At 40.9% G+C, this 12259-nt stretch overlaps 1 long non-coding RNA gene across 1 annotated transcript in view; it reads left to right on the plus strand.

Annotated features, from left to right (window-relative positions):
- The window catches only part of LOC132496088 (uncharacterized), a 356225-nt gene that overhangs the window by 64578 nt on the left and 279388 nt on the right, over positions 1-12259 (plus strand). The gene's annotated exons all lie outside the window — the stretch shown is intronic.

Consider the following 12259-nt stretch of genomic DNA (forward strand, 5'->3'; position numbering starts at 1 on the left):
ATATTAGAGCTCTATGAGATTTAGCAGTCATATACTTGGTGTTTAAGAAGCACCTGGGGTTTTGTTAAACACATAGATTCCTGGGCCTTACCCCTATGGATCCTGATTTTGTAGATCTGGGGTGGAGCCAGGAGTCTGCCTTTTAACAAGCACCCAGGTAATTGGAGAGAGTAATCTGTACACCACACCTTGTAAAATACTGCCCCAGGCCAACCTCCTGCTTTTAGGCATGAAGAAGACACTTCAGCCAGAAGTTCTGAAGTGACTTGTTGGGCATCACACTGCCGTTATGGACTTTACCTCCCTCTAAGTCTCAGTTCCTTACTCAGTAAAGCAGGAGTAGTAGTCTTTTCTATTTCCAAGGGTTATTGGGAGAATTACATATGATAGTACATGTAAAGCACTTTGCATAATGCCTAATAGATAATAGGCTCAGGTTAATGCTCAAGTACTATTGTCAGCTTATTGTTATTAGTTATAGTAAATTATTTCCCTACTTGAACTGTATTTACCTCTAAAGCTTCCCAAAAGCACTAGGGCCATTTGGCATCGACTGGCAAGCTGTCTCTGGGGAGCGAGAGCAATTCTCCAGAGCTATACAGAGAGAGCCCCTTCCTCAGCTTCAGCCACACGTTTCCTCCTGCCGCTGTGGCCCCAGGTGATTGAAATAGGACTTAACTGACCCCAAGTTAAGGCCGTCCAGATGGGAGCTTTTCCTTTGCCCTGTAGTGGCTGTGAGGAAGGTCTGTTGTAGACACAGCGACTTGTTGGATTAGATGGTAAGCAGACAAATCAGTTGTTGGGTGAAATGCTGATGAAAGTTGAGTAACAAAAACTTGTTGAATACGTAAAAAAAATCACTGCATTATAGATGGTTAGTGCTGAAAAGAACCACAGCAAACATCTTGTTCAGCACCCTCCCCTTCTCAGTTAATAAGCAAGAAAAGTACTGGTTGGAGACAGAGCCGGGATGAGAGCCCAGTTAATTCCTTTCCTGACCAGAAATAAACAAACACATAGTACCTGCCTTATAATACTAACAAGAGGGCCTTACAGCTCAGTCAGATTTTAATATGTAAGCCCAAGTCCATAACCTTGTAATAAAGTCTGGGATAAAAAAAAAAAAAGAAAAAAAGAAAAAATAAAAAAAAAGATATCCTGAAAGTTTTATTTAATTTATTTTTTCTAAATGTAAAATAATCATATGGTATTTGTGATCATATGATCATGGGAAGACACAATGAAGAGTTGTCAGAGGAGATTCTGTCAATATTTAAACATAGGATTATGGGTTCCTGAGAAACAACACTTGATTTTCCATTTAATCAGTGAAAATAAAGTATATTAAAATAAACATAAAAGAAAATAACTGGAGTTTAAGGAAACTTAGCTCTTTCACAAGTGAGAAAACTTTTGTTCCCAGTGTTTTGTTTTTGTTTTTAAAATTAACCAAGTGTACATGCCAACATAAAAAACAGAAAATTATTCTGGTAAGAAACAGAATTTCTGCCATTTAGACAGATTTATGAAAGCTAAAGAATCATCTTTCATATTGTAGATGAAAGTGCCAGGAAACAAGCCCATCAAAACGGAGCAAAATTTGCTAAAAGTTTAGTACATTTTATATTTTTTTCATCCAAACTCAGGTGATATAAACCAAGCAAATAAAATTCACTTGCTTCAACTTTTGTCTTTTACTATGTTTTTTCATAGTCTGGGACAAACTGACATTCTATTTTAGGACAAAACAACTCTTTTTCTTCTCTTGAACAATAGAAACACTTGCTCAGCTGTAGTTCTCTATCACTCTTGTATAGTATAGTCTCAACCACCTGTGACATTATAAGCTTTAATCAAAATAAGTAATTCCCATTGCACAGAGAAAGCTGAGAGGTAGGTAACTGAAAACTGTTAATACAAGCATTTCAGCAGACTATGACTAGCAATATACATCACACAACTTTCTTAGCCACACACAATACCTTTACACGTTAAAGTACCCAGAATGAACATGTCCATTAGTATGACATAGAGATACAATCACTCTATAGTTTATAAAATAAAAATTAATAGTATAGAAACTTCAAATTATGGTTAGTAACCAAGGTTTCAGTATACTATCTTACTTAGAAATTAGGTAGGTATCTGAGAATTATCTCTTAATTAAATTAATTTAATATTGTCTCAAGGGGGCTCCCCTGGTGGCGCAGTGGTTGAGAGTCCGCCTGCCGATGCAGGGGACACGGGTTCGTGCCCCGGTCCGGGAAGATCCCACATGCCGCGGAGCGGCTGGGCCCGTGAGCCGTGGCCACTGAGCCTGCGCGTCTGGAGCCTGCGCGTCCAGAGCCTGTGCTCTGCAGCGGGAGAGGCCACAGCAGTGAGAGGCCTGCATACAGCAAAAAAAAAAAAGTATTGTCTCAAGGTTTTAAGTTAACTAAAGATCTTAGAAATTATCTTTAAGTGGACCCATTACAAATCATAATTCCTCTTGATATAAAAAGTTTGTCAGAATGTTTCAAATTAGTTTAATATATTTTTCATAATTTTAAACATAATGTAGGAGTGATGTTAGGAAGTTCATATTAAATAGTTTTTTCATGAGGAAAAATCTAAGTCTTATAAAAAATAACGTGTTGCTGAATGGATAAAGAAATTGTGGTATATGTACACAATGAAATATTATTCAGCCATAAAAAAGAATGAAATTTGCCATTTGTGACAAATTAACGGACCTCAAGGTGTTATGCTAAGTGAAATAAGTCAAAGACAAGTACTGTATGATTTCTCTTACATGTGGAACCTTAAAAACAGACAAACAAAAGAAGCTCCTAAATATGGAGAACAGATTGGTGGTTGCCAGAGGTTGGGGAGTCAGGGGTGAGGGAAATGCGTGAAGGGGGTCAAAAGGTAAAAAGAAAAAATAGGCAGTTGATGTAAAATAAACATAGAAGAAATATAAAATGTGCACTTGTTTTATACTTAACTCCGATAAATTAGAGAGCAGACATAACGTTGTTAAAAAAACAAACAAGCAAACATATTATTAAACCCATATAATTAAACCTTAGTTATGTGATCTTGGATTTTTAAACTATTTCTGAGCTAGCAGTGTCCATAACAGGAATTTTTTTCCTTAAATGTCCAGCACATTAAAATTGCTAGATGTTCAATATCCTTATTATTTTGTGAATTATGGGACTATTAGAAATGATGGTTGCTTAGATGATCTTGACAGCTATCTGTATAAACTAATTAGAATGAAAATCCTTTAAATTAAGAGACATTAGGATCTAAATTATTATTTTTTTCATAAGTTTATTTATTTATTTATTTGTCTGGTTTGGGTCTTCATTGCTACGCGCAGGCTTTCTCTAGTTGCGGTGAGTGGGGGCTACTCTTCGTTGCGGTGCATGGGCTTCTCAGGGCTCCTCACTGCAGTGGCTTCTCTTGTTGCAGAGCATGGGCTCTAGGCGCATGGGCTTCAGTAGTTGTGGCACGCGGGCTTGGTAGTAGCGGCTCACGGGCTTAGTTGCTCCGCGGCATGTGGGATCTTCCTGGACCAGGGTTCGAACCCATGTCCCCTGCAATGACAGGGGGATTATTCATCATTGCACCAGGAGGGAAATCCTAGGATCTAAATTACTAATATATGTGGAGGTAGGAAAACATCTTGTACCCAAATAATAAGAGGTCAAGACTTTTTTCAATTACAGACATATAGATATACCCAGATATGGATAGCTCATAACCTAACTTGTACAACTTCAGCCAATGTTCACAAATAAACAGAGAAAAACAAAAACTCTCTGATCCAGATCTCAAAGAGCTTTCTTCTTCTCAGTGGGTATGAATTCTGAATTGGTTTGTATTCACAAATAGACAGAGACAAGTAAACAAAAAAGACTAACAAATCAGATTCTCTCTTACCTCTCACTTAACAGAAAACATACCACCATCATCCACGGAGAGAATTCACCAAGTAGTTAGACTATAAACCAAATTCCCAGTCATGACTGCTGTCAATGAGAAATCACTTGACTGTGTACAAACCAGAAACAAAAACAAAACACAATTCAGTAGAGAGGAAACAAAAATCTTAGAGAAACCATCAGCGAAGTTAAGTTTCTGTTGTCCCTGAGGGTTCATTATAGAAGCCAAGAAAAGATGTGCCTGGGTTTAAACAGGCCATAAAGTTCACTTCTCTGGCAGCACAGTTCCCTGGCTCCATCAGGTTAGTCCAGCTGGGCATCTCAGTGGGTGATGTGCAAAAGTACTAAAGGATAATTTCCAAAAAGGTGAAAATATGATATTTAATAGAAATAAAATATAAACATGTTCAAATATTTTATTTAACTCATTAATGTTGAAACCAATAAGAAGTACAAAATACATTTGCATTGCTGTGAAAAGCAATCATTTGCATTTTTGTAGAAGAAGACACTTGAGTTACTATTAGTTTTTTTTTTTTTTAAGATTTTATTTATTTATTTATTTATTTATTTAATTTATTTTTGGCTGTGTCAGGTCTTAGTTTCGGTATGCGGGATCTTCGTTGAGGCATGTGCAATCTTTCGCTGGGGGGCATGGCTCTTTGTTGTGGCACGCAGTCTTCTCTCTAGTTGTGGTGTGCAGGTTTTCTCTCTCTAGTTGTGGTGTGAAGGTTTTCTCTCCCTAGTTGTGGTGTGCAAGTTTTCTCTAATTGTGGCACGCAGGCTCCAGGACGTGTGGGGTCTGTAGTTGTGGTTCGTGGGTTCCAGAGCGTGTGGGCTCTGTAGTTTGTGGCATGCAGGCTCTCTAGTTGAGGTGTGTGAGCTCAGTAGTTGTGGTGTGTGGGCTTAGTTGCCCCACGGCATGTGGGATCTTAGTTCCTTGACCAGGGATCTAACCTGTGTCCCCTGCATTGTAAGGTGGATTCTTTACCACTGGACCACCAGGGAAGTCCCACTATTAGTTTTTTAATAAGTTAACTTCTATCCCTACAGAATCAATCAAAGACAACCAAAGGTTCACATCTCTATGGAATCTGAAAATCCCCAGAGTATTTACTAGACCATGTCCAGCATTCCAGTGAAAGTTAAATCTCTTCTCTTTTCCAATACTTTGACAATTTATCCTGACATTGGGAAACATTAGTGATCAAAACTGACAGAGATTTATGCCTTCATGGAACTTGTACTTTAGTTGGTGAAATAGACAATACCCAATGAAACTAACAAATTAATAAATGTTTAGGAGGCTTTAAGTGCTATGGAAAGAGAAAAAGGAGAGCAGGGTAAGCAGGATTGGAATTCTGGGTAGGGGAGAACAGGTTAGAGTATTAAATAGAGTGGTCCAGGTAAGGTCCTTGGTTTGAACAAAGACTTGAGGGAGATGAGGGAGTTAGTAAACAGATGTGGGGCAAGAGTGTTCTAGGTGGAGAGAGTAATTAAAACAGAGTCCCTAATATGTGGCTTGTACAAAGGACAATGAGGAGGCTAGTGTGGCTGGAATGGAGTGCATAAGGGGGAGAAGAGGTGCTATAGAATTAACGTTGTGTCTTCCCCAAATTCATATGTTAAATCCTAATGCCCAATGTGATGTTACTATGAGGTGGGGTGTTGGGGAAAGGAGAGACCACTTCTGTCATGTGAGGACACAGTGAGAAGACAGCCATCTAAGAACCAGGAAAATGGCCCTCATCAGACACTGTATCTGCAAGCACCTTGATCTTGGACTTCCAGTCTCCAGAAATGTAAGAAGTACACTTCTGTTGTTTATAAGCCACCCAGTCTATAGTATTTTTGTTATGGCAGCCTGAACAGACAAGGACAGAAAATTCATAGTGAGTGGTAGGTGCTGCTGTACTAGATACCTAAAAATGTGAAAATGGTTTTGGGTAGAGGCTTGAGAAGTTTTAAAGTGCATGCTAGAAAAAGCCTACATTGCTGTGAATGGATCGTGAAGGCCGATTCTGATGAGAACTCAGAAAGAAAAAAGAGAGATGTAGTGAAAGCCTAAATCTTCTTAGAGAATACCTAAGTCATTCTGAACAAAATGTTGATAGAAATATGCATGTAAAGGCCATTGTGATGTGGTCTCTGATGGAAATGAGGAACATGTTATTGGACAAGAGAGAAGAGGCCATCCCTGTTCTAAAGTGACAAAGAACTTGGCTGAATTGTGTTCATGTTCTAGTGCTTTCTGGAGGGTAGAACTTGGAAATGACAAAACTGGATATTTAGCTGGAGTTATTTCTAACAGTTTCGGTATTGATAGTGTTGAAGGAGCAGCATGGCTCCTCTTGACAGCTTACAATAAAATGTGAGAAGAGAGAAATGATTTAAAGACAGAGTTGTTAATCAAAAGAGAAGCAGGACTTAAAGATTTGGAAATTCTCGGCCTATTCATATTGCAAAAAATGAGAAAGCATGGTTGGAAGAGAATACTAAGGGTGTGGCCAAATGACCATTTGATAAGATTGGTATGGATCAACCATCTCAACAGAAGCTAGGAGCTGCTGTCCAAGAAAATGGAAGAATGATTCTGCAGGCAATTCAGAGATCATCAGAGCTCTTGTGCTCATCACAGTTGAGGGGGGTGTCTGTGGGGGAAGGACCTTCAAAGGCCTGGGAGGCAGAGTGGTTTCAAAGGAGTGGCTGTTGGCACCTTTGGGATTTTGGTTCGTGTGGCCTGGCACCACCTCACATCTTGGGACTTCATTTCTACACTTCGGTGCTGTGGTTCCTCACTTGCCCCAGGTGCTACTCTGGTGGACCCTGGAGTGGCCTGGGCTGTGCCCAGCAAAGCCATGGGGGGCATGGCTGCCTCTACCTAGATTTCAAAGGACAGGAGTTACCAGCAGAGTTACCAGTTTGGGACCCTAGCCTCAGAAACCTGGAGGGAAGGGCCCAGGGAGAGAAACACCGTAGGGGGCAGGGTCACCCAAAGGTGTAGGATCAGGCCCCAGTCAATCTAGAATGTGGGATTCTCTGCTCCAATGTGTTCAGAAGGCAAGGCCTCCACCCCAGTTTACCTGGGAGGCAGATCATTGAGCCAAAGAGGATTATTCTTGAGCCTTAAGTTCTAATGGAATTTGCCCTGTTGCATTTTGGACTTGCTTGGGACCTGTCACTCCTTTCTTCTTTCTGATTCCTCCCTTTTGGAATGGGAATGTCTATCCTATGCCTGTCCAACCACTGTATTTTAGAAGTACGTAACTTGTGTGATTACTGGAGAGCAATTTGCCTCAGGATGAGTCATAATTTTAGTCTCACCCATATTGTTACTGGAAAACTCGGTTCACCTCTTGGTGGGTGTGAAGCCTAAAGGCACAACCAAGCCAAAGAGTGGGAGAAAGAAGGATTTATTACTTGCTGCAAGTAAGGAGAACACTGAGGATCTTTCCCAAAGCAGTGTCTTCCCAAACAGCAAAATTGGGAAGTTTTAAGCTAAGGGTGCATGCATATTCATGAAGAGGTTTGGGTGGTATATGCATATTCATGAAGGGGCTTGAGCAGAAGAAAATCCAGCATAGAATTGGGGCAAAGGTGGCCAGAATCCAGGCTTTAGTTGATTGAAGTCATGAGGGTCAGAAAATGTCAGCATCTTCACTCTTAGTTTCCAAGCAGTCTGAGATCTCAGCATGTAGTTACCATCCTCCACCTGGATGAAGGCCTTAGTTCCTGCAGAACTCAAAGATATGTATCAGATTGTTATGTATATCCCTTGAGGAGGAATTAGGACTCTGTTTTATTACCTAACTATTGTTTCTTGACCACTTTTCCTTTGTTCTTGCATTCCCTTAAGATGATTAATCACTGAGACCTGTTCAAGGGCAAGCACTGTGACCAGGCTTAGATCACAAAAAATGGCTTAGGCCAAAAATGGCTTCTCTTATGTCAAGAAAGCCATGCCTGGTTCTTTTTCTCCGGGGACTCCCTACCCTATCTGCTTATAATATCTGATTTAGATGATACGTAGATTAGACTTTTGAGTTGATCCTGGAATGAGTTAAGACTTTTGGGGGCTGTTGGGATGAAATGAATATATTTTGCATGTGAGAAGGGACTGAGTTTTGGGGGGCCGGGGGTAGAATGCTGTAGACTGAATATTTATTTTGCCCCCACAATTCATATATTAAATCTTAACAACCAATGTGATGGTATTACTAGGTGAGGTCTTTGGGAGGTGATTAGAGACCTCAGAGAGATACCTCCCCTTTCACCATGTGAGGTTAGTGCAAGAAGATGGCCATCTATGAACCAGGAATTGAGCCCTGCCTAGATACTTAATCTGCTGGAAACTTGATCTTGGACTTTCCAGCCTCCAGAACTGTGAGAAATACATTTCTGTTGTTTATAAGCCATTCAGCCTATGGTATTTTTGTTATGGTAGCCTAAGTGACTAAAACAGGAGCTGATAAGTTTAGAGATGAAAAGGGAAGCCAGATTGTGTGAGGCCTCATGAAATATTTCAAGAATGTAAGCTTTTATTCTGAGTAAAACGGGGATCTTTCAGGGTTTTAAGCAGAAGACTGATGTGATCTGACTTACTTTTTAAAAGTATCACTATGGCAGTTGTGTTGAGAATAATAGATGGTAGGAAGGTGAAAGTAGAAGCAGAGAGTCCTGTTGGGAAGTTATTCTAGTAATCCGGGTGAGAGATGATACTGGCTTAGCGTAGGGTGCTAGTAGTAAAGGTAATGAGAAATGGTAGATTCTGGATATATTTTAAAGTTAGAGCCTATAGGCTTAGCTGGTAGTTTGCATTTGCATGTGAAAGATACAAAGTAGTCAAAGATGGCTACAAGGTTTTGGGCTGAATACATGGAAGGATGGAGATGCTGTCCATTGAGATGGAGAAGGCTTCAGGTAGATCAGATTTAAGTGTTGTGATAGATTATAAAAATGGCCACAAATTCTTTTCCCCCTTGCATGAACTCCTTTACAATGTGACATTGCACCAACACTCTTTCTTCACCCCTTGAAATTTGAGGCATCCTGGCCGACAGCCTGCCATCCTCCAGATGTGTGGGAGAGGCCAACGGACCACAGATGCATGAGATCATCCAGCTGCCAGATGTCCAGACAGGTCATAAGAAAGCTCATCAGATACCAGGCAAGCTGGCCTAGACTAGAAGAACTACACAGCTGACACACAAAATCATGAATTTAAGTCACTGGGTGACTTAAAACAGAAATTTATTCCTACACAGGAGGCTAGAGGTCTAAAATCGGGGTATATACAGGGCTATGCTCCCTCTTAGTGCTTTAGGGAAGAATCCTTTTTTGACTCTAGTAAGAGTTTCTGGTGGCTGCTGGCAATTCTTGGCATTCCTTGGCATATAGCAAGAAATCACCCTCAAATGGGCCTCCATCACCACACGGCCTTCTTGTATGTTTCTCTGTGTCTTCATATGAACTTCTTATACTCAATAGGAGTAGTTACTGGAGTAAATGTTTTAACTAAAACATTTGCCAAGATGTGTTTCCAAATAAGGTCATATTGATAGGTCCTGGAGGTTAGGACATCAACAGTCTCTTTTTGGGGGACACATTTCTTAAGCCAGCATGTTTTGCGGTAGTTTGTTACATAACAAACTCTAATACAGTGGTGGGAAGTGAGGAGTTCAATTTTGGACACTTTGAACTTGTATTACCTCTTACCCTAGACTCACTTCTAGTTATAAATTACTTCATATTTCACTGAGGAAAGAAAACAAGCAGAGGAGAATTTTCACAAGCCCCCCCCCCATCTGATTTACCTACCTACAAGCATCGGTGTTATATACTTTGTCTCCTGTTAAGGTACCGTTAGTGAACTATCTGTGTTCCAATCTAAGTCCAACCTCTTCCTTTTTTAAAAAAAAAATTTTTTTTAATGTTTTATTTATTTATTTTTGGCTGTGTTGGGTCTTTGTTGCTGCGCGTGAGCTTTCTTCTAGTTGCAGCGAGCGGGGGCTACTCTTTGTTGCGGTGTGTGGGCTTCTCACTGTGGTTGTGGAGCACGGGCTTTAGGCACCTGGGCTTCAGTAGTTGTGGCACGTGGGCTCGGCTCAGTAGTTGTGGCTCACGGGCTCTAGAGCGCAGGCTCAGTACTTGTGGCACATGGGCTTAGTTGCTCCACGGCATGTGGGATCTTCCCGGACCAGCGCTCGAACCTGTGTCCCCTGCATTGGCAGGCGGATTCTTAACCACTGCGCCACCAGGGCAGCCCGATGTGGACAGTTTTTAAGTATTTACTGAATTTCTGTTTCTTTATGTTTTGGCTTTTTGGCTGCGAGGCATGTGGGATCCAAGCTCCCCAACCAGGGATCGAACCCACACCCCCTGCATTGGAAGGCAACGTCTTAACCACCGGACCACCAGGGAAGTCCCCAACTTCTTCCTTTATGTACCTACCTCTTGCCTGTTTAAGGACTTCACTCTGCCTGTTCTCCCTTTCTCTCCTCCATCATCATTTTTTCCACCTCAACCAGATCATCCCTATCAGCATAAAAATATGCTATTAGGGCTTCCCAGGTGGCGCAGTGGTTGAGAGTCCACCTGCTGATGCAGGGGACACGGGTTCGTGCCCCGGTCTGGGATGATCCCACATGCCGTGGAGCGGCTGAGCCCATGAGCCATGGCCACTGAGCCTGTGCTCTGCAATGGGAAAAAGCTATTAAAAAAACATGCTATTATTTCTTCTATCTTAAAAAAAAAATACCTCTCTTGACCCCCACTCCTGCTGTCAACTACTGCCCCATTTTTCTGCTCTCTGTTATAGCAAAATTCCCCCAAAAGAGTTGTTTATATTCTGCCCAGTTGTCTTATGGGCCCACTAATCATACTTTTGCCCCCTTCACACACACAGAGCATTCTATTGAAACTGTCTTCTCAAGGTCATTGTAACCTCCACATCACCAGTCATTAATTCTCAGTCCTCGTGTTACTTGACTTATTGGCAGGTTTTAACATGGTTTATCTTTCATCCTTGAAAAACTTTCTTCGCGTGGTTTCCTGGATACCATACACTCTGAGACTTTCACGTTTTCTCTTTCTCATGCTCCTTCACTAGCTGTCATAGTGAGCTCTTGCTGCTATAGCAAAACACCATAGACTGAATGGCTTAAACAACACACATTTATTTCTCACAGTCCTGGAGGCTGGGCAGTCCAAGATCAAGGTGCCTATGGATTCAGTGTCTGGTAAAAGCCCTCTTCCTGGTTTGTAGACAGCTGCTTTCTTGCTATGTATCTTTACATGGCAGGGTGGGCGGGGTTGGGAGGGCGTGGTTGGAGAAGGGAGAGAGAAGAAGGGAGAGAGAGGAAGGGAGAGAGAAGTGAGAAGTGCTCTCTGGTCTCTTCCTCTTCTTATAGGGGCACTAATCCCATCATAGGGGCTCCACCCTCATGACTTCACCTGAACCTAATTACCTTCCAAAGGCCCCACCTCCTAATACTGTCACACTGGGGATTAGGACTTTAACAGATGAATTTTGCAGGAAACAAACATTTAGTCCATAGTACTTGTTTTATAGAGGTCAAGGGCTTTCTTGGTCTGTACTTAGTAAAATATTACCTGAGTTTAAAGCCATTTCCTGGCTGCATCATAAAATGTAATCTGCATGTAATATTTAACTCTCCTATATCTGACTCTTTTTTTCAGTGTTCCTTGCCCATTTACTCAGTGATAGGATCATGATCTCTTTGTGCATCTACTAAGCAATGGGGAAAATGGTAGTATTTAATTTACATTCTGTACATTTTAAATGCTTCGAATTGTGCTTGGGGTAGTATGCACTCAGTAAATGTTAGCCATTATTTATTATTATCTATAGGCAAAAAGGGCTAAGATGGGCTTACTAATACCAAACACAAGATTTAGACAGATATATCAGTCCAGGTCATGAGCAGGCCAGAGGGTGACTCTTCTGTGAAAGAGCCTTTTCTTCAAGCCAGCCACAAAGTGGGGTGGGGGGAGCTCTTCCCTCTAGGTTGAATAGGAAGTTTTGGTTGTCCCAATAACTAGGAAGTACTTCTTCTTCTTCTTTTTTTTAACCAGAACTTTTCCTCTCTATTTGCATAAATACACACATACATTTTTTGCATAATTGGTATCATACTGCAGATTTTCTTCTGCAATTTCCTTTTTTTCCCACCAGTATAATATAAACAGAAAAGCTTCTGTATTTGTACATAAAATTAAACTTAATTCTTTTACACTGCTACATAATAGTTCACTGTATAGATACACCATAAATTATTTAAATAGACTGCTTTTGATGTAAATGCAGGTCC

Source organism: Mesoplodon densirostris, chromosome 9 (assembly GCF_025265405.1).
Source record: "Mesoplodon densirostris isolate mMesDen1 chromosome 9, mMesDen1 primary haplotype, whole genome shotgun sequence".
Lineage (NCBI taxonomy): Eukaryota > Metazoa > Chordata > Mammalia > Artiodactyla > Ziphiidae > Mesoplodon > Mesoplodon densirostris.